Source organism: Lepeophtheirus salmonis, chromosome 2, assembly GCF_016086655.4.
Source record: "Lepeophtheirus salmonis chromosome 2, UVic_Lsal_1.4, whole genome shotgun sequence".
Taxonomy (NCBI): domain Eukaryota; kingdom Metazoa; phylum Arthropoda; class Copepoda; order Siphonostomatoida; family Caligidae; genus Lepeophtheirus; species Lepeophtheirus salmonis.
In genome coordinates, this window is record NC_052132.2 from 31,096,141 (window position 1) to 31,115,147 (window position 19,007).

The 19,007-nt window shown below is 31.5% G+C and overlaps 1 protein-coding gene and 1 long non-coding RNA gene across 7 annotated transcripts in view; one reads left to right on the forward strand and one right to left on the reverse strand.

The window, feature by feature from the left end:
• Window positions 1–9,854: 9,854 nt before the first annotated feature.
• The window catches only part of LOC121113673 (arylsulfatase F), a 54,967-nt gene continuing 45,814 nt past the window's right edge, over window positions 9,855–19,007 (forward strand). For 2 of the 6 annotated variants that reach the window (XM_040707517.2, XM_040707519.2), the window contains exon 1: window positions 9,988–10,184. The gene's annotated coding sequence lies outside the window, so the exon portion shown is untranslated. Of the gene's footprint in view, window positions 10,189–13,468; window positions 13,599–13,656; window positions 13,853–19,007 lie in introns of those variants that run through there. The other 4 variants (XM_040707516.2, XM_040707514.2, XM_040707515.2 and 1 more) reach the window with 4 other exon arrangements.
• On the reverse strand, window positions 10,255–11,024 carry LOC139904803 (uncharacterized). The gene is made up of 2 exons (XR_011779021.1): window positions 10,554–11,024; window positions 10,255–10,490 (listed from the first exon to the last, which is right to left on the reverse strand). It is a non-coding gene; the product is annotated as an uncharacterized lncRNA (long non-coding RNA).

Sequence of the window (19,007 nt, forward strand, 5' to 3'; positions counted from 1 at the left end):
CAGCTGCAAGCAGCAGTGAGAGCAAAGAAATAAACACAAATCCCACTCTGTAAATAGTAATTGAATTACTACGATACATATCCTCAATTCTACTCAAAGACCAGGAAGCACAAACGCATACAACTCCTGAGCAAACCATCATTGTTACTCTCCGTCTTTCATGAGCACACCTACTAGTTACTTATTACTTTATATTTACATATTCCCTCCTCAATAGTTAAATAGTAATGATTAGTGATAAAAATCAGTGGATTTTTTAGCTCACCCGTTTTTTGAAGTTGGCAAACTGAGGAGTGCCTTTTTTCTTTTCCTAAGCTGCTATCATTACTATTTAATTCCTGATGAGTGAACTTCCTACATAGAATATATTGTAATACGCGAAATTGGTTTGCACATTTGTGTAATTATATGTCTTTGTTGGACTCTGAGTAGAATTGACGATCGACGTCAGAGTAATTCTTGCCAAGTTCTTGTACAAGTTAAAACTACAATAAGTATTGTACACTTTCTAAATAATATTTTACACAACTTTAATCATATTAATACATAATTATTGATAAATGTATATTGTATACTCCTTCTGTTAGATTACATAGAGTAATATCTGGATGCTAAATATACATAGCTAATATACTTTCCAATACTTTTAATCATAATTCAAATAATAGGTATTATTTATATATCAAATAATTTAATTAATATAATGAATTGTTAATTGAGGGAGTGTTATTGAAGAATTCAAAGCGGAAACTATATAGTATTGACGTAAAAAGATCAAAAACAGACTTCCAAACTGTTAATTGCATATTCAACAGTTTATACAAATACAGTTAATTTAAAGAAATTAGATCTTACCTAGATCATATGAGATAAGATGGTTTCTGCAAATAATGTCCCAGCGTAATAAGGAAGGATCGACAATTTCTATTGTTGTATTTTTTCCTTCAATTAAAGAATTAAGTGCATTTATTCAGTTTGCATCTGAAACAGAAATGATGCCTCATAGATTTACTACATACAATAATATCCTCTGTTAGGCCTAAAATTATCATTTCATTTGAAATGCCAATAAGGCCGGTGGATGTTTTTTCAGGCCTGTCTAGAGTTATAGTTCAAACAATGGTCATATCTAAATGTATTTTAATGTGTTTGAAAAAGTCTAATTGAATAAAAACTGATAGTTTGTCTTTGAACTTGACATGCGCATCAGGAAAATAGTGCAATTTAATATTAACACCCCTTCATAATATCATTTTCTTTTAGTTTTTTCTTTGTTTTTTTGTTCCTATACCAATGTAATTACGGTGTCGATTATAAATTATATATATTCTATAACTCATGAAGTAATTTTTACTTCAGGTTTCACACCACCGGTGGGGCCATAGGAAGGAATGGCCCCTTACTTCATTGCAATTTATATAGTAAGGACAATCTTTTTGAAGATAGTTAAAAGCAATACATAAATTGAAATCTGTCTCAAACATAGGATCAAAAAAAAAAAAAAAAAATAATAATAATATCAAGTTCCTGACGACTCCTGTGAACAAATACTATGACATTGTAAAACAGTTGATATATTGTACAATATTTTAATCCTTATAACAATATTAAAATATTTTACAATTATCCTTTTCATGTTTATATTTTTAATTTAACCTAATTTTTATACATATATAACTATATTATATAAAAATAAGATATACAAATATGAACTATTATGGTGGATCCATTTATTCGAATGATTCATATAAAAGTCTTTCTAAATCTGAAATTACTATGAATAACATTTTTTCCCTTCTCATCCCCAATCTCACCTCTGTCATTCTGCTGAGTAAATTGAATTTAAATTCATACTTAAAAGCGTCTAAGATTTTCATGAATCAAAAAGAAGTTGCAGGTATAATCTTATATAATACTATAAAAGTGAAAGAAGTTGCGCTAATAGTATTTTTAAAATATTCCGTAAAAAATCAGCCATATACATACTATTTAAATTATTTGTACTTGAATATTAACTTCTGTTTATTGCTGAATTAAAATAAAATAGTAATAACTAATCCTTCAAATGATTAAATTAATATTTTTTTTTTTAAATTTTGTCTTAATTATTGGATCAATGTTGTAAAACACATAATTAATTAGCAGTCGATTTCTAAGAAAAACGTTGTCCTAGTCTCCACCATGACCATATAGTAAGAAAAGAAGATTGAGATAACGGCACTCTTCCGCCCAAATTGTCACAGAAGGCCATCGGGGAGCAGACTGGGGGCTCTAGGAAGACGATTTAAAATGTCAATGAAATCGAACTCTACTCTTAGTTATTTCAACACTCCAAGCTTAATAGGGGATATTAATTAAATATTAAAGGGATCATTATTTTTAAAATGAAATAGTATGAAGTTACTTACTTAGATTATGAATGTGGTATGTCAAAGGATACAAAAAATAGTTTTGACTTTTCTCTCAAATCTTCAGAATATATTTTGATTTTATATATGGTAGTTCTATTATTATATCTCACTATGTTTATGTAAGATGGCTACTTAGTGGTTGCCAAATGATCAAATAAATTATCGAATACAAATGATATCTGAATTTTGCGTTAGTCATCTTGTTTCATTTTGATTTGAACTGCACAAAAACCTTCTTTTTGAAACATTATAACGGTTGATGATTTGAATTTTTAATAATGTGTGAATTATCAATTTGTTTTATTGAGTGTTTAATAGTGTTTTTTGTAGGGAATTTGTTCTAGGGATCCCTACATAATTCAATATATACAGGGATCGGGAGCAAAATGTGGACTATTAATTAATGATAATTTTTTCGTTAATTTAGGAAGTTTAGTGATTATTTTTGACATTCTTGATTAACCATCTTTTGTGTACGACTTAACTATGCTGGGACGACACTCTGGTTTGGGAGCGCTAGTAAAATCCAATGCACTACATATAGTGGTGAACACACTGTGTTATGCACTAGAAAGTGTAGGCAACGAAAACCTTGCCTCCAAAACTGGTACAAGTATGAAAAATTGTTGTTTGATTGTGTTAACTACGTGCGAAATTGTGCTATGAAGCATTGCATCTTCACAGAGCTTTGTAAAGAAATGGACTCGGAATTCCAGATTCTAACGTTCGGTGATTATACAGGGGAAATGTGCTGTATCGTGTTTTTGCCATGAGTGTAAAATAAGCACTATTTCTCCATGAGTACAAACATTTTGACACAGATTACTGCAAAAGTCTGAGTTCATTCTCATTTTGGCGTACGTGGCAGGTATTTCGATGCTCTCAATCATCTCACTTGAGAAATCAGAGCAGTTGAGTCAACATAATCGAAGCGGAAGATTACCTTGAGGCATTTAAAAAATGCTACCTGTATGGAAACAACAAACAGAGAAGGATAACTTCGCAAACTTTCCCTTGCTGGAAGACTGTTTGAGTAAGATCGAAGATGTGGCTGGAATAGGAGATATTTCCGTACCTGAAGAACCGAAGCAAGCAATTCCCCTGCACTTAGAAAGGCCTGCAAAGTCTCTAGAGGGGTACTTCTACACCACAAGGCCATATCCAGTATAGGTGAGACAGCTTTTCGCGTATAGTGTTGCGGCAGCACACGTGAACGATGAATATCTCTATGAAATCATTGAACTTCAACAGACCCAGCTTAATCAGCAACTCTTCTGAACAACAATGCTGTCAAGGTTTTGGTGTCAGCAAATCGTACCATACCGTCCTATTGCAAAGAAGGCCCTGTAGATACTCATATTGTTTGTAACAACATTTTTTTTGTGATATATCCTTTACAAGGATGGTCGACATAAAAAAGAAAAAAAAGGAAGAGACTCAGTTGTGAAAACGATATGAGAGTGGCACTTGCCAAGTTGAAAACATGCATTTTTGAACTTGTTTCTAAAATACAACAGAAAAATATTTATTGAGTTATGTTTTCGTGTGAAATTCATTTTTTGTTGGTTTTGCTCTTTGAACACATTGTTTTTGGTTGCAACTTATGCATGGGTCATTTTGTGCACTAATAAAATATATACCTATGTTCTGAAGAAATCATATAATCAATAAAAAAATATCCATTGAAGAAATAAGACATTATCTTGTGTCCCCACTGTAGTCCAATTCAGAAGGTGATGATCTCGAACTGGAACAAGATGAAAAATATGTCCAACCACCTCAATCAAGTACTTCTGATGACTATTCGGAAGTTTTTAATAAGTGTCTAGGTTTGTAATTTTATTGAATACCAATATCAGTTATATTTATTTATTTACAACTAATTGGAATATTTAACATTTCAAAAAATGCCAGGATGCAATCAAGTGACTCAATTCCCACCTTCTAAGAAACAAAAATCAACCAAAATATAAGGATAGTCAATTTATGTTGGTAAGGTTAACAAAATCTAGTACAAACAAATAGGAAATTGAAAGAGTTCTGCCCTTCTTACACAAGAAGACACTATGAATGAAGTCTAAGGTCCATCATCATTTTCAAAACGTAACATAATTACAGATAAAATATCATCAGCTTTTTAACTCATTGTCGACCATTATTATCATTGACCACATTATAAAATGTACAATACCTGAGGCTCATTGCAAACTTTAGAATGATGCATGAACAACTAGCAAACAAGAAATACTACTAATTGATAAAATGTACACGAGAGGAATCTTAGCCAAAGGCAGACGACTAAAATCATTTGGTCAAGAAAAATGGGGATCAATCTCTTTTGGAATATTAATTATATATACCTCGTGACAGATATAAGGAATGATTTAGATTTATCCGTTTTGATATTTGTTCCACAAGATTACAAAGACTCCTAAGTGACAAAATCGTCTTGATTTCAATGCTATGAGATCCATTCGTTGAAAATTATAAGACAGTGTACAGACCAGGTAAAAATATTAACATTGATGAAAACTATTCCCAACAAGATGTATGCATATATTTACTCAATATAAGGATAATAGTTTGATAAATTTGTTATAACATTTTGGTTGGCAATTGATGTATCGTCCAAATACTTGGTAAATTGATTTCCTTTCTTGGAAAAAGATTCTCAAGGGCCATTTTTCTCCACATTTGTCGTAGAAAAGCTAAGGTATTTGGAAGGAATGTTACAACAGATAATGTATTTACCATTGGAAAGGAACTTCACACAAATAGGACATGTATTTTATTAACTATGCATCGTTCTCGCAAAGAAATACTTCCTGAACTATTGGCTACCAAACAAGCACTAAACTCAAGCAAATCAATAGTGGCAAAAAATTGACTTCTTATGAAGGAAAAAAGAATAAAAATCTTTTATTTTTGAGCTCTGTTCACAAAAGTATGAAAGTTTCAGATTGACAAAAAAAGTTTACCAAAATATATTCAGTATTATAATGAAAGTAAGTATGGAATTAATATTCTAGATCAAATGGCAAGGCTTTATTCAACCAAAGTGTATTTTCGCTGATGACTTTTTCAAGTTTTTTAATAATATTTGGGATTTTATAGAATAAATGCTGTTATCTTGTACAGAGAAATGAATGGTAACACATTACATGCAATTTTAGCAACAGTTACTAATATTAAAAAATAAATGGGTATCATTGTTGATATCCACCGTTGTTTAAGGGGGAGGAGGGAGGGGGCCGTAACCATCCCTCGTGCTAGTGTTAAATTACTATAATTATTTAGGAAAACTTGTCGATTGACAGCACAATGATTATAAATAAGTTATTCCTTCAACCATAACGAAGATACATAGTAAGACTAACTCGCTAATTATCATTTCTAATTCCTTTTTTAATTCGTATTCAGTATTACGTTGTGTATGGAGTGTTTTTTTCCATAAATAACTCAATTATTAAATTTCATTACCTATTCAAAGAGAAATCCGGCGATTTGTGGTCGAAAATTAAATCCGTCTTCCCCTTCAATCGCCCTTTTTCCGTTAGTACAATTATTCATTTTTTGGGATTTTAATTTTTTTGGTGTATTTTATTTTAAAAAAACTTGCCCTCCAGACCCCAGGAATCTGGTCTGATCAGAATGAACCAAGATATTAGATATATTTAACACACAATTATGAACAACTTTTATTGTATACATTAAGTATTTATCTGTCTTCGTTTTTGAAATAAATACCCTATCCATTTTTATCAGCGGACATCTACTATAAAATAATTTTATATTTGTATGTCCGCTAATAAAAACGCATAACCAGAGTATTCATTTAAAAAACAGAGACAAAAACAGACTTTGAACATCAAAAAAAGTTACTCACAATTCTGAGTTAATCATAATCTATTATAATAAATTATGAGGGGAGTGTCAAATTTGTATTATGCTCATTCCTTACCGGGCACTGAACCTTGTACAAGTAACATCTACGAAAGTGTATCTCCGTGATTGAAACTACGACAGTCCTAAATGTAGAAATACATAATTTGAGTAAGATGATAATAAACTAACTCAAATTTAATCCCCTAGTCTTAAGATACCAGTTCTTAGTACGTGCGATTGAAGGAGAAGACGGATTTAATTTTCGACCACAAATCGCCGGATTTCTCTTTGAATAGGCAATGAAATTTAATAATTGAGTTATTTATGGAAAAAAACACTCCATACACAACGTAAGAGCCCATTTTCAAATTCATATTTTGACTTTTTTCCGACTTTGTAACGTACTTATATATAGCGTGTTGCGTGCAAAGTTTAATGTAAATATCCAATTACGAAGACACTATGGAAAAATCAACAAGATCTCAAAGTAAGTACCGGTAGTTGCATAAATACGCAAACTATTTGTGGCAAATAATTAAATGTGTAATAAAATTCGTATGACGTATTTTTTTTTGAGAATTATATAATAGATAATTATTCTGGTATAAAATTTAATATAATTACTGAAATTAACCGCCATCAGCTGCTATGACACCCTCCAAGCGCCCACGGAAGGCCTTGCACATATTGATGATGTAATGGTCTTCCATGGCTGCCCATTATTCATTAACGCTGGCCTTCAATGAGTCCAAATTGGGGTGAGGGTAGCACAGGCATTCTTCTCAATTTACCACCACACACTGTAGTCAAGGGGATTCAAATCAGGGGATTGAGGTTGCCAAATGTTTTTGTGAAGGCCTCCTTCACCTCATCCACATTGATTTTCCGTGGTCTGCCGGTCCGAACACCCTCCTTCAGATCTTTTCCCTCCTTGACAAGCTTCTGGACCTTGAACACAGTAGTTCTGGATAGTCCAGTGTCCTTGATTATCTCCTTGACAGACCTACCGGCGTGGAGGAGAGTGGCAACCAAATGACGTTTGGCCTCGTCATTCATCGTAAACGACTTTGTTTGATGTGAGTAAGAAAAACAAAAACAAAAGCCAAATGATTTACTTAGTTACTTGTGCTGGAATTTTTTATTTTCGGTCACGGAACCTCGAGATATAAGCATTTAAAAAATATTCTGCGTATTTATGCAACTACCCGTAATATCTTGATGAAGCAAATTGACTTCATAATGAATAGCTTTGTGATTTTTCTGGTTTCATCGTATTGAAATAAAAAAAGTATTCTGGAATCATCAAATATTACTTTTAAAGAAATATCAAGTTTCTTGGGGGAAGAATGCTCTTCTCCCGAAGTTTTAAACTTTAAAAAATCCCCAAAAAAGCTGGCAAAGGACACTAATTATGAACCTGGAATTATAATTTGTGAAATAGCATGTCACATAAACATAGATAACGACGAGAAATTATCAACACCTTCTACATATTCTTCCAAGGGATGATTATAAAGAACTCTTGGAACTCGCAATACTATTTCTTGGTAGTACTACAAACCACCACGCTTTTAATATTGACGTCATAGTAGATGAGTGGTTGCGTGTTTTGTCAAAATCTGTTTTTCTTTCACAACAGTGGGTGCAATACATTAAATTAAAAATTCTAGCAATAGTGACGTCATAGACAGTAAGTGGTTGCATGTTGTGTGAAAATCTGCCTGACTTGCACAACAGTCGGTACAATACATCAGATTGAAAATTCTAGCAAGCCCGATTGCATGATGGGCTAACCCAAAGTTAATAGAAATAGAGGGTTATACCATAACGCGTGTACGACTAATGTTTGAATTCCACCACGCTTTTAATATTGACGTCAAAATAGATGAGTGGTTGTGTCTTTGGTCAAAATCTGTTTTTCCGGCCCAGCAATCGGTACTTTACATTAAATTGAAAATTCTTGCAATAATCACGTCATAGACTATGAGTGGTTGAGTGATTTGTCAAATCTCCTTGCAGTCGGTACAATACAACAGATTGAAAATTCTAGCAAGCCCGATTACATGATGGTTTTCTATTAACCTTGGTATAACCTAAAGGACTCTAGGCAAAGAGTGGACGCTCAAGGCAAGGAAAGTAGGATTAAGTAGTTCTCAATTCTGATTAGCTTAAAATAAGAAGCTGCTACATGTTCCTCCAGACGCGCAACCAGCTTGAACAGGACGTCTCCCCCTAGTGAAAAGAGAAGAATAAGGGCAACAATAACACGATCAGTTATTATAGGTCAGTGTGAGGAACATAGTCTTCCTAGTCTTTGACGGAATTATTTATTTTTCCTTAAACGCTCTTTCCCTTGAGTCCTTTAGTCTAACTTTGTATTTTTATAAACCTTGATAAGTAGCAGTTTTCTATTTATTTATTTTGCATTGTAATTCGCATTAATAATATTTTATTTCTGAGAAAAATATTTATATTTCTTAGTGTAATTTAAATCATCTTCTAAAAATATAACACAAAATAAGCTACATTTGTAAACCGATTTGATGATAAATGTGACTTTGTTTGGAAAAATTGACAATTTTCAAAACAAGTTTTGAATCACCCAGTATATGTGTGTGAGTCTATGAGTTCAAATTACAAAAACAACAACTTAGTTAAATATGAATCCATTTTATTATTGTTAAAATTAAAAACAAAAATGTTATTATCTTTTACACATTTTTCATGCAACTCTAAATTATGCAACCAAAAGACATCAAGAAGCAAATGGTCACAAGCCTCATTTTTCTTTTTTTCTTTGTGTTTTTCTTTCTTCTGTCCCCCCCGCCCTTATTTATCTCTATTGAAATGAGACCGACGCTAGGGACGTCACGTGAGGCCCCTGACGCCCCTTCCAGTACGTCTATGACCATACTCATAACTTTCCAACCAATGTTGTATAGCAAAGAATGGTTACAATATTAATTTATTATCTTACTCAGTTTTTATCAAGGTTAAATGACTCACCAAATGTTCCAGTATGAGGAAAAGTATCCAGTCCTGTATCATTTGTGTCCTATACTGATAATACTCTCCATAAAGGCAAAGGAAGAATTGACAATATGGATCCTTGATATTAGGATATTAAGTTGCCATGTCTTTTAAATATTGAAATCATATTAGTTTCTTAATTACAAAATTGTTATTGTAAAGAATCGGATTCAATATTATCTAGGACGGAATAAAACAATTCCTTTATCATCATCAAGACCCAAAAAAGACAACCCAAACTGTTCAAATGTATAGATGTGATGGATATAAACGAAGTTTGATAGAAAATAAGTATAAATGATGTCAAATTATATATATATATAAAAAAACCACTTCATAAATTGTATTGCTTTTAGTCTTTCTAACTGTAAGATAAAATAAAAAATTATTTATGGAACTTTATACTGGCTTAATCTCCTTGTCTTCGACGAAACTACGATCCATGACTGCAATGTTGCCCTCTCCCTGATTAAAATAACAATTGCAAAAAGCTGGACTCTGTTTAGTAATAGTTTTTTTACATCTCTGATAATGACTGACTTGTTTCCAAACAAATTATTTTTTTATTATTTATTTTATTACGTTGAATTCCTTCTTTAAGCATAAAAAACGTTTAAATATTTTTATACTTATAACAGCTTAAATGCCAAATTTACCATATAATTTGTCAGAACAATTATCAGTGTCCTCAGTCAATAAAAGTATTTGATGAAACCAAGTAAAATTTGTGACTCCCTGTATTTCAATGTGTCTCGTTTTTTTCACATCCCTCATGAGCCAGAAGTTTAGTTTATTTAAATAGTCAATCAGTCAGTGAAGGGTTCTTGCAAGGTGGACTTCTCATCTCTTTTTACAAAAGTGAGTACGTAGTTTAGTTTAAAACTTTATTTTTTGACCAATAATTCCTTTCTTCCAAATTATCATTAACTCTTTAATATACATATTTATTTAAAAATATTATAAAATAATATATATTTATCTATCAAATGACTACTAGAGAGAAGGGCTTGACACCAAATTTTGTGAGCTGTTAACAAAAGTACATCAGCAAAGAGAAGGAAAAAACCAGTTCTTCTTCTTCTGAGTGTCTTCTCTTTCTTTCCCTTTAGTCCTAGTTATCTTTTTATTTGTTTCATTCCTAGCTACGTTTGAAGAATATCAGAACTAAGAAAATAATAAATGATAAGTAAAACGTATAATAATCCCTTCTAGTCACACACTTCGTACTTTTAACTTAAGGTAAAGGACTCAGGGGAAAGACCGGACAGGGAAAAAAATATACAAAAATATAAGGAAAAATAATAAGGTCTTCATCTACACTACAATGTCAATAACCAATGCAATAGTGCAGTCCGTGCAATAGCTGTAGACTACAGCTATTGCAGTCGCGACTGCACAATCGCACTGATATTTATATATAGTTGTTATTCTTATTAGAATTTATTTAAAAAAATAAATATATAGTTCAAAAAGAATCGATTTTACAGGAGCTTTCGTTGTTTTTTATCTTAGAATGTTAAAATAAAGTAGGAATTACATCATATACAAAACGCCACGGTCTTTCTAGACATTTCTGGAGAAACATTGATTCTTCAAAATGAGACTAAAGCAAATAATTAAAGTATGAATAATTAGAATAAGGAGGCCAGTGGCATCCTTTTGAAATAACCAATTAATTATCATTTTCACATCCCTTACATAGTAAAAAATAGTTCATTATATTACTTGGCAAATTTGTGTGTCCTTGGGTGGAGTCTAATTCGTCCATTTGATGGGATTGATCCAAAACTTCTTTCCATTGATGCTTTTTTGGAAATTCAACAATTTCATTGGTGATAAACCTGGAGACTTCTTACTCGTAGTTGATCTATTATTACAATACACTCCTCTACACGTTACCATTATGTAAAATATTTTGCAATTAATTATTATTGGCTAATTATATTAAATAATTAAATTAAGCACACAAGGTAGTACATAAATTACCTTCAATAATCTTAAAATAGATCCTATGGCCGGGGAAAACTCTTCTTCAGAGTGTCCACTCTTTACCTTTAGTCCTAGTTAAAGCATGAAACCAAGTAGCGCCTCGGGGGCAATGTCATTATTAGTGGGAGAAAAAATCTTGGTCAAAATTTACTTTTTTGGCCGCTAGAGTTATTATTATTTCAAGCATTTTGGAGAATTATTTCCTGTTCTCTCGTGAATGAGTCAACTACTGTACTGTTTCTACTTTTATTTACTTCATTATTCATATAATTTTTGCTTCAACAATTATGGAGAAGGAAATATAATTCAAAATGATTTTCACATACGGAATGGTCAGCAGGTTTCCAATCAGGAAGATATTTAGGATTTCATTTTCATTTTTTTCTTCTTGCGACTTCTTTTGGATTTTTGGGAATGGGAAATTTAAAAAAGTAAGCGCCTCCTTGTAGCTTTTGGATATTTGACTCAGTTCTATTTTTGCATCCTCGGACACTACAATGACCCATTGTTTTGGAATAGTTTGTTCCAAATTTGCTTTATAATAATATAAAATATTTAAGACTATAATAAAGTATATATTTATTATTATTTATTCAATCTTATTAATACCACGTAGTCCGTAACATAAATAAATGAGTGACGTCATGGAAAAGCGACATCTTGCAATAATATTATGACAAATATTGACCATGCTATTTCCTCAGGCTAACAGTGCTCAATGCGCTACTTGGTTTAAAACTTTAGTCCTACTTATCTTTTTATATGCCTATCCTAGCTACGATTGAAGAATATTAGAAATAAGAATATAATAAATGATAACTAGAACGTATATGTTGTAGTCTCACACCAAATAAATTTCCCATAGCATCTTGCAATTAATAAGTATTGGTTAATTATGATAAATAATTAAGTTAATCCAACAAGAAGTACATAAATTGCCTTCAATAACTTTAAATTATACTTTATGGCAGCTAACAACTTTCAGCCAATCAGCAAAGAGAAAAAAAAACATTCTCTTCCTCTCCACTCTAAAAGGCTTATAGCTTTAGTTCACTCTTTCCCTTGAGTCTTTTAACTTATGTCAAGGTGAATAGAAATACAATGTCATACCATAGTCCATGACGCGTGTATGACTGGTGTTTGACTCCACCACGCTTTTAATATTGATGTCATAGTAGATGAGTGGTTGTGTGCTTTGTCAAAATCTGTTTTTCTTGCCTAGCTGTCTGTAAGATACATTAAATTGAAAATTCTACAATAGTGACGTCATAGACTATGAGTGGTGGTGTGTTTTGAGAAAATCTGCCTGTCTTGTCGAGCAGTCGGTACAATATATCAAATTGAAAATTCTAGCAAGCCTGATTATGTTATGGTCCAACCTTGTATATCTATTAACCTTGACTTAAGGTATATTTTCTCTTTGAAAGAGGAACTATGATAAAAGTTCCGCGACTTAAAATACATAGTTACTAATAAGTAGTAACTACATAATTTCAGCTGTTTTAGTTTCCATAAAGGACCTATGAGAACCAGTCCTAGGACTCACAAATTTTATTAGGACCAGATTGATAGGACTGCGGTCTTTTTTAATTTTTTTAAGACCCATCAAACTCGAGTTCTAATACTATCTGAAGGAGCACAACAGCTCCAATCACGCAGCCTGTTGTTATGAAGGACATCATTTCTGATTAGAAATTCCACTTAATATACTCATATGAATTATTTTGTATAATTATAAGACCAAAATATTCATGTGGGAGTAATTTTATCTCAACGTCACGTGGTATTTTAAGGAACTCTGCCAATATGGTATACTATTCAAAATCCTAAAGAGTACTCCTGAATCAGGGGGTTCCACAGTATTTTATTTTTATTGTGGGGGCTTCCCCCATAGAAGGGATTTTTTTAAATTTGTCTATGGGGGGGGCTACAGCCCTCCATCCCCCTCCTCCCCTGCAGACCACTCTGTGAATAGGTATATTATAAACGTAGACCCTACCACTACAAAAAAAATAAATAGCTCTACCATATGACTCTTTTTTAAACTAGTTATTGTGGGATTTTTTTATTATTTAATAGTTAGTACATTGCCTATCATTGATTTGATAGATTTTGAGATAAAGTATAATATATATAACGTATTTTTAGAGATTCCAGCTACATCACTGTCCAGAAAATTAATAAACTTATTGAGTTATAACTACACTATTTCGTCCTTAATATGCTATTTTTCGACTTCTGGGTCTCTTTGATTGATCTCAGGAGTATTTGAAAATGTCTGAGGTAAACTATAATCTTTTATCTAATAGTTTATCAAATTTTATCATGTTTTTCTTACAAGTACAAAATAAACATATTGGTATTAATAAGTATGCGTTGTTATGTTTGTTATGACGATGACTTCATACTTGATGCGTCACCTAGTGTTCTAATAGAATAAACAAACAAATACTCATGAAAAGTGTGACGATTGTAGGTGATAAAAAGTTTTTTTTTTTCCAAGAAAAATTGCAATTACTCTGTTTATATCCAAATAGGTAAGTTAATTTTTGCCATTGTTGTATTTTTCGGCTAAAATTAAATAATTATTATTATATAAAACATACGAAATCATGATTTTTTGTTAACATAACTATTTTGAACAAAAATTGATGGAGTTACTTAATGTATACAGTTCACAATCAAAGTAGATATATGTGTTTTCTGAATTAACATTCAAAGAATAACTATGGAACTAATCATTTAAACTGATGAATTTACCCCCGCTCGTGCTTGTACTAAATTATGTTGTAAGTTTCATTCAAATAAAATATTATATCCTCCTTTGATCTTGGAGTAATAACGAAATTAATTGATATCAATGATTATGTATTTATATGTTAGTTCCCGAACAGAATGTGATATAAAACCTCAAAAAACTATTCGAATCATTCTCTAGAAATTAAATTTAAATTCTCAGTTCCTAAAATAATAAATCAACATAAACAATATTATTAAAATTACACACATCTAAAATCAATTATTATTCAATTATAGTTTGGAATAATATTTTGTATCTTGGCTCATAATCCAACCATTCGAATTATACGACTCCAAATCCAATTGTCTCACTCTACAAATACTCTCGACCTTCAAACTTTCTAAATCAATCACGTTAGCATTGAAAGATCAATCGAAGAATGATATTTCATATGTATTTATTAGTTGAATGAAATTTACAACATAATAATATTATGCAAAGACAAATTGAAGTTGATACTTTATTTTTGAAGGACAAACTCATCAGTTTAAATAATTAGTTTAATATTTTTTTGAATATTTATGTTAGAAAACCCTTCAACATAAATCCACTTAGAATGGAAACTGTATACATCCTTTTTTTTTTTGGGGGGAGAGGGGGGGATTTCTAATTGAATAAAAATCCTCTTGAGATATATGATGAATTTTGGTAAAAGTAAATATAAGATGACATAATAATTATTAATTAAACTAATCAAAACAGTTTATTAAATATTAAAAAGTCCATAATGTCTAAAATCGATAAAACAATTTTCTAATCACTATTTAAAATACGAGACGTTGTCTTCCGCAACGTTTCTTTTTTATAGTCACGCAACCTTTGATATTTATTGACAAAATACCTCATCCACATTGAAATAGTTATTGAAAATACCACATGATGTTAGGTTAAAATTACAACTACGACAAATATTATAGGCCTATATTTGTACAAACGTCTTATGAGTTTACCAAGTTGAATTTATTATCAAAAATGAAGTTTTTCACAACAGGTTGTATTAAAACATTAAAAGATTTAGGTTGCTCAATCTTATCCTAGATATAGTATTATAACTCATTGTGCAACCTTAAAAGCTATCATGTTAAATGTAAACATATATAAATGGTCATGTAAATTGTGGTAATTTTGTAGCTGCCTCGTTTTTGTTTTTTTGGAATTGGTAATCTGAAAAATTAATTTTCTTTTCCTTAGCAGTGGTCATTATTAATTAATTCCTGAGCAGTTTCCTTCCTTTTCTAAATCGATTCAATTATATTCAAAACCTGATTGAAAATTCTTTTTTGCTCATAAAAGATGGAAGATATTAAGATTAAGATAAGGTTATCAAAGACTCCCCTAAAAAATTTTAATCAGCACATATGCTATTTAATTGATGAAGTTGATGTTCTTTCATTCCTTGATAATGACGTCGATGAAGAAACAAAATTGAAATCATGGTTAATTTAGCTTATAAAATATATCTATACTTGGCAAAAGATATGTCGCATGAATGAAGAGCTTGATAATTATAGTTTAAATCAACAATTTTGTAATTGTTTCATTAACAACTCGTCAATAATTTTTAGTTAATTTGATTTAGAATACAAAAATATAGGTAAGATTTCATATCTGCCAAAAGTATGTCATTATTTTCCCGTTACAAAATTAATGACTCTTTTCTCATCAAGGATCCTTCTCTCTGAGATATTAATGATTCATATATTCAAGCCCATAACAAAATTGTCAGTGATTAGAGTAGCAAATGGTACAACTCTGCTTTCTGTTTGTCAAACTTAATATTCACATTTTTTTTCAGTTTTTTTGCTTTGTCTCCACAGAAAAAATAGTGTTTCCCCGATTCTCTCGCTTTGATAAATCAGTTATGAGGTCTTATATTATCAAACAAAACAACTTGACTTAATTCCCAGTAATTAGCTACTTAGTCAACATTAATAACTTTTAAAATCAAATCGTAGTTACATAATAGTTGTGCATTGTGCTTCAATGCCCTATCAAATGGAGTTAATAGGGTTTTGAGTAGATCTTTACTTCAAGAATAACAATATAATTATGCCTATTATATATCTATATGGGTGGTTCACTGTAAAATGATGGTGGTAAAAAGGTTGGAGAAAAAATTGTATTTGGTAACATGATCGTAAAGCATCTTGTAATCCATGTGATTGTGAGTAATTTCATTGCGAGACAATAGCATCGTTTGCAATTTTATTGCAATTGTATTGAATTCAGGGAATCAAACTGTGGAATGATAAAAATAATTCGACTGGAGATTCTTCCCATAGCATCAGTGACCCCTTCTAATATCCAAAAATACAAATCCACCCCTCAGGTTGTAAAGATGAAGTGATGGAACCAGAGGGAGTTTAAACTCTAGGCATCAATGACCTTTTCCAGTTTATTAGGTTAATTTTTTCAGCCAACGTTTTCTTGAGTATCAAAGAACCTTTTTATTATTTCAAAAGAAATCTCACCCCACGGGTACTGCAGATAAAGTGGAGGGACCCAAGGCAGCTTAAACTATCTTTAAAATAAAAAACTCCAGCCCACGGGTTGTGCAGGTGAATTGATAGGCCCCAATGTGGCTAAATTCATCTGACACCTCTTCCTTGAGCATCGAGGACCCATTTTAATATCCCAAAATCTACCCAGGTGGGTTCTTTGAAGCTCAGTTGCTTGTTTTGGGTATACATTTACTATAGCTAGGGATGTCTTTTTTGTAAAGAAAAAATAACCACGAGGAAAAGGCGGAAGAGTGATATAGGGTGTTAGAATTAAGACTAGAGATATACCTAAGAGGTTCAACCGAAGTGGGGCTTAAGTTCAAAGTTCAGACTTACCTTGGGCTTCAGCATAATATAAATACAGCCTGGAATAAATGAACAAACAGGATGATAAAGGACGTTAAGTAAATTTAAGTTTATATTTTGCTAACAATTGATTAAACATTTTTTAGTTCTTCACAGAATATATGATATGTATATGTAAATAAATTTTAATAACAAGTAGGTATTACAGAAATACATGTATATATATATATATATTTAAAGTCCCATACCAAAAATAATAATAAAAAGTTACATATCTGATACTATTTTTACAACTTCAAAAACTTCAGGGTGACCTTTGCTATTTTCCTGCCAGTACAAAAGGGGTAAAATCCTTGCAGCATCATGATGCTTCCCAATAAAAGCCTACGGGTTCATCAACCATTGTTTTCGATACGATGGGATGCGAAATCTGAATATCTTCCTCTCCTGAATCAGAAAGTGTGTCCCAAAGTTTCCTCTTCTTATTTTTCAGCATTTCTTCTCTATCTGTTGTTGCATGCTTTGAATCAGCTTTGTGATGGGAATCTACAAGGGGCCTCTCTTCCATAATGTTTTCATACGATGAAGAAGAAGATCCTTAGCCTTCTCCCGACTTGAATTATATGGGAAACCATGAGCTTTGAACCTGTATTACAATATTGCTTATTTACATCATTTCGAAAACCCTTTTTCTTCAGCTGACTATAAAGTCATTCTTTTGGATAGACTCTTCTTGTAGGGCTTTGATCTAAACAACTATTACATTTAAGTGGTGGATTTAGTGGTAATTAATTGAACAATTTGAAAACACTACATTCAGCATTTCACTCTTTACCTTGGATCTGCAGCAGTAGAAAAGAGGAGTTTCTCATGCACAAAGGGTTCCTGAAATCATTCGTTGATGGAGCCGATGAAGTTTTGCTTAAGAGTCCGAACTCCAGTATAATCATTTTCTCATAACGACTGAGTATATCTGTAGAGCACTTTTATGGTTGTAAATCCTCGGATATCTTAGGTTTTAAATCGCATTTTAAAAGGGTTGCTTCTTTGAAAATAGCCAAGACGTTTATCACCCTTGACATTAATCTCCATAGATGGGCAGAGAGTGATATCAAAGTTGACTCAGTCTAATAGATGATTAATGCTCACTTCTGTCCCTGCAGTCACATTGGATTGGAACATTTTGCAAGGACATAGGTTTGGCATATTCAGTCTTGCTTGTATTTCGTTTAGCTTCGATGTTGCTAAAGCTGAAATGACCAACTAAACGTCGGAAGCAAGATAATAGGTTCTGAATGCTTGGAAAATCTAGAATTCCATCTTTGATAACAAGCTGAACAGAAAAATGAATATTATACAACTTTAAATATAGTATTTAAAACAATTGAAAATTATTTGATGACATAGTTATCAATGATAATTTGTGATTACTAAATTGTTTAATCTTTAAATAATTGTTAAAGACAAAAATTTTATTTATATATCTATGAGTATGAGCCAGACAACTAAAACTATCAAGCCCGGAAGCTTTAAAGGCCACTTTCATATTTGCAGCATTTTTACGAAGTATTAGTAAAACATTTTTGCTTTGAAACCCCCCAGAAATTGAGTAATTCAAATATTTTTATCGAAATAATTTCATTGTGAGATATCAGTCGTAAATGAGAAGATTATGTTTTTTTCTCAGGCAAGTGAAATCATATTTTTCATTTTGGTTTTAGCTTTGGTTGCCAGATCAGGGATGATTAATGTGAGAAAGTTTTTCCCAGTAGGAATGTTGAGCTTGATTAAAGATTTAAAAAAAAAAATTTAGAATATAATAAGATTTGTGCATAAATATTGCTGAAATATGACCAATATATAACATGGACATTTGGATGTGCAAATCATTTCACCATTGAGTTGGAAAATATTTTTTATTGATATAAAGAGAAACTGAATATTTATATATTTTTTTGTATATTATATACATAATTCATAATCGACTTCGGCGCATCGGAGGAGGTGCTGAAAAAACTTCGGATTCCGAAGAACTTTGTTTTCCTTCGGTGATTTCTAAACCGAATCCGAAGCTTAATATATCTT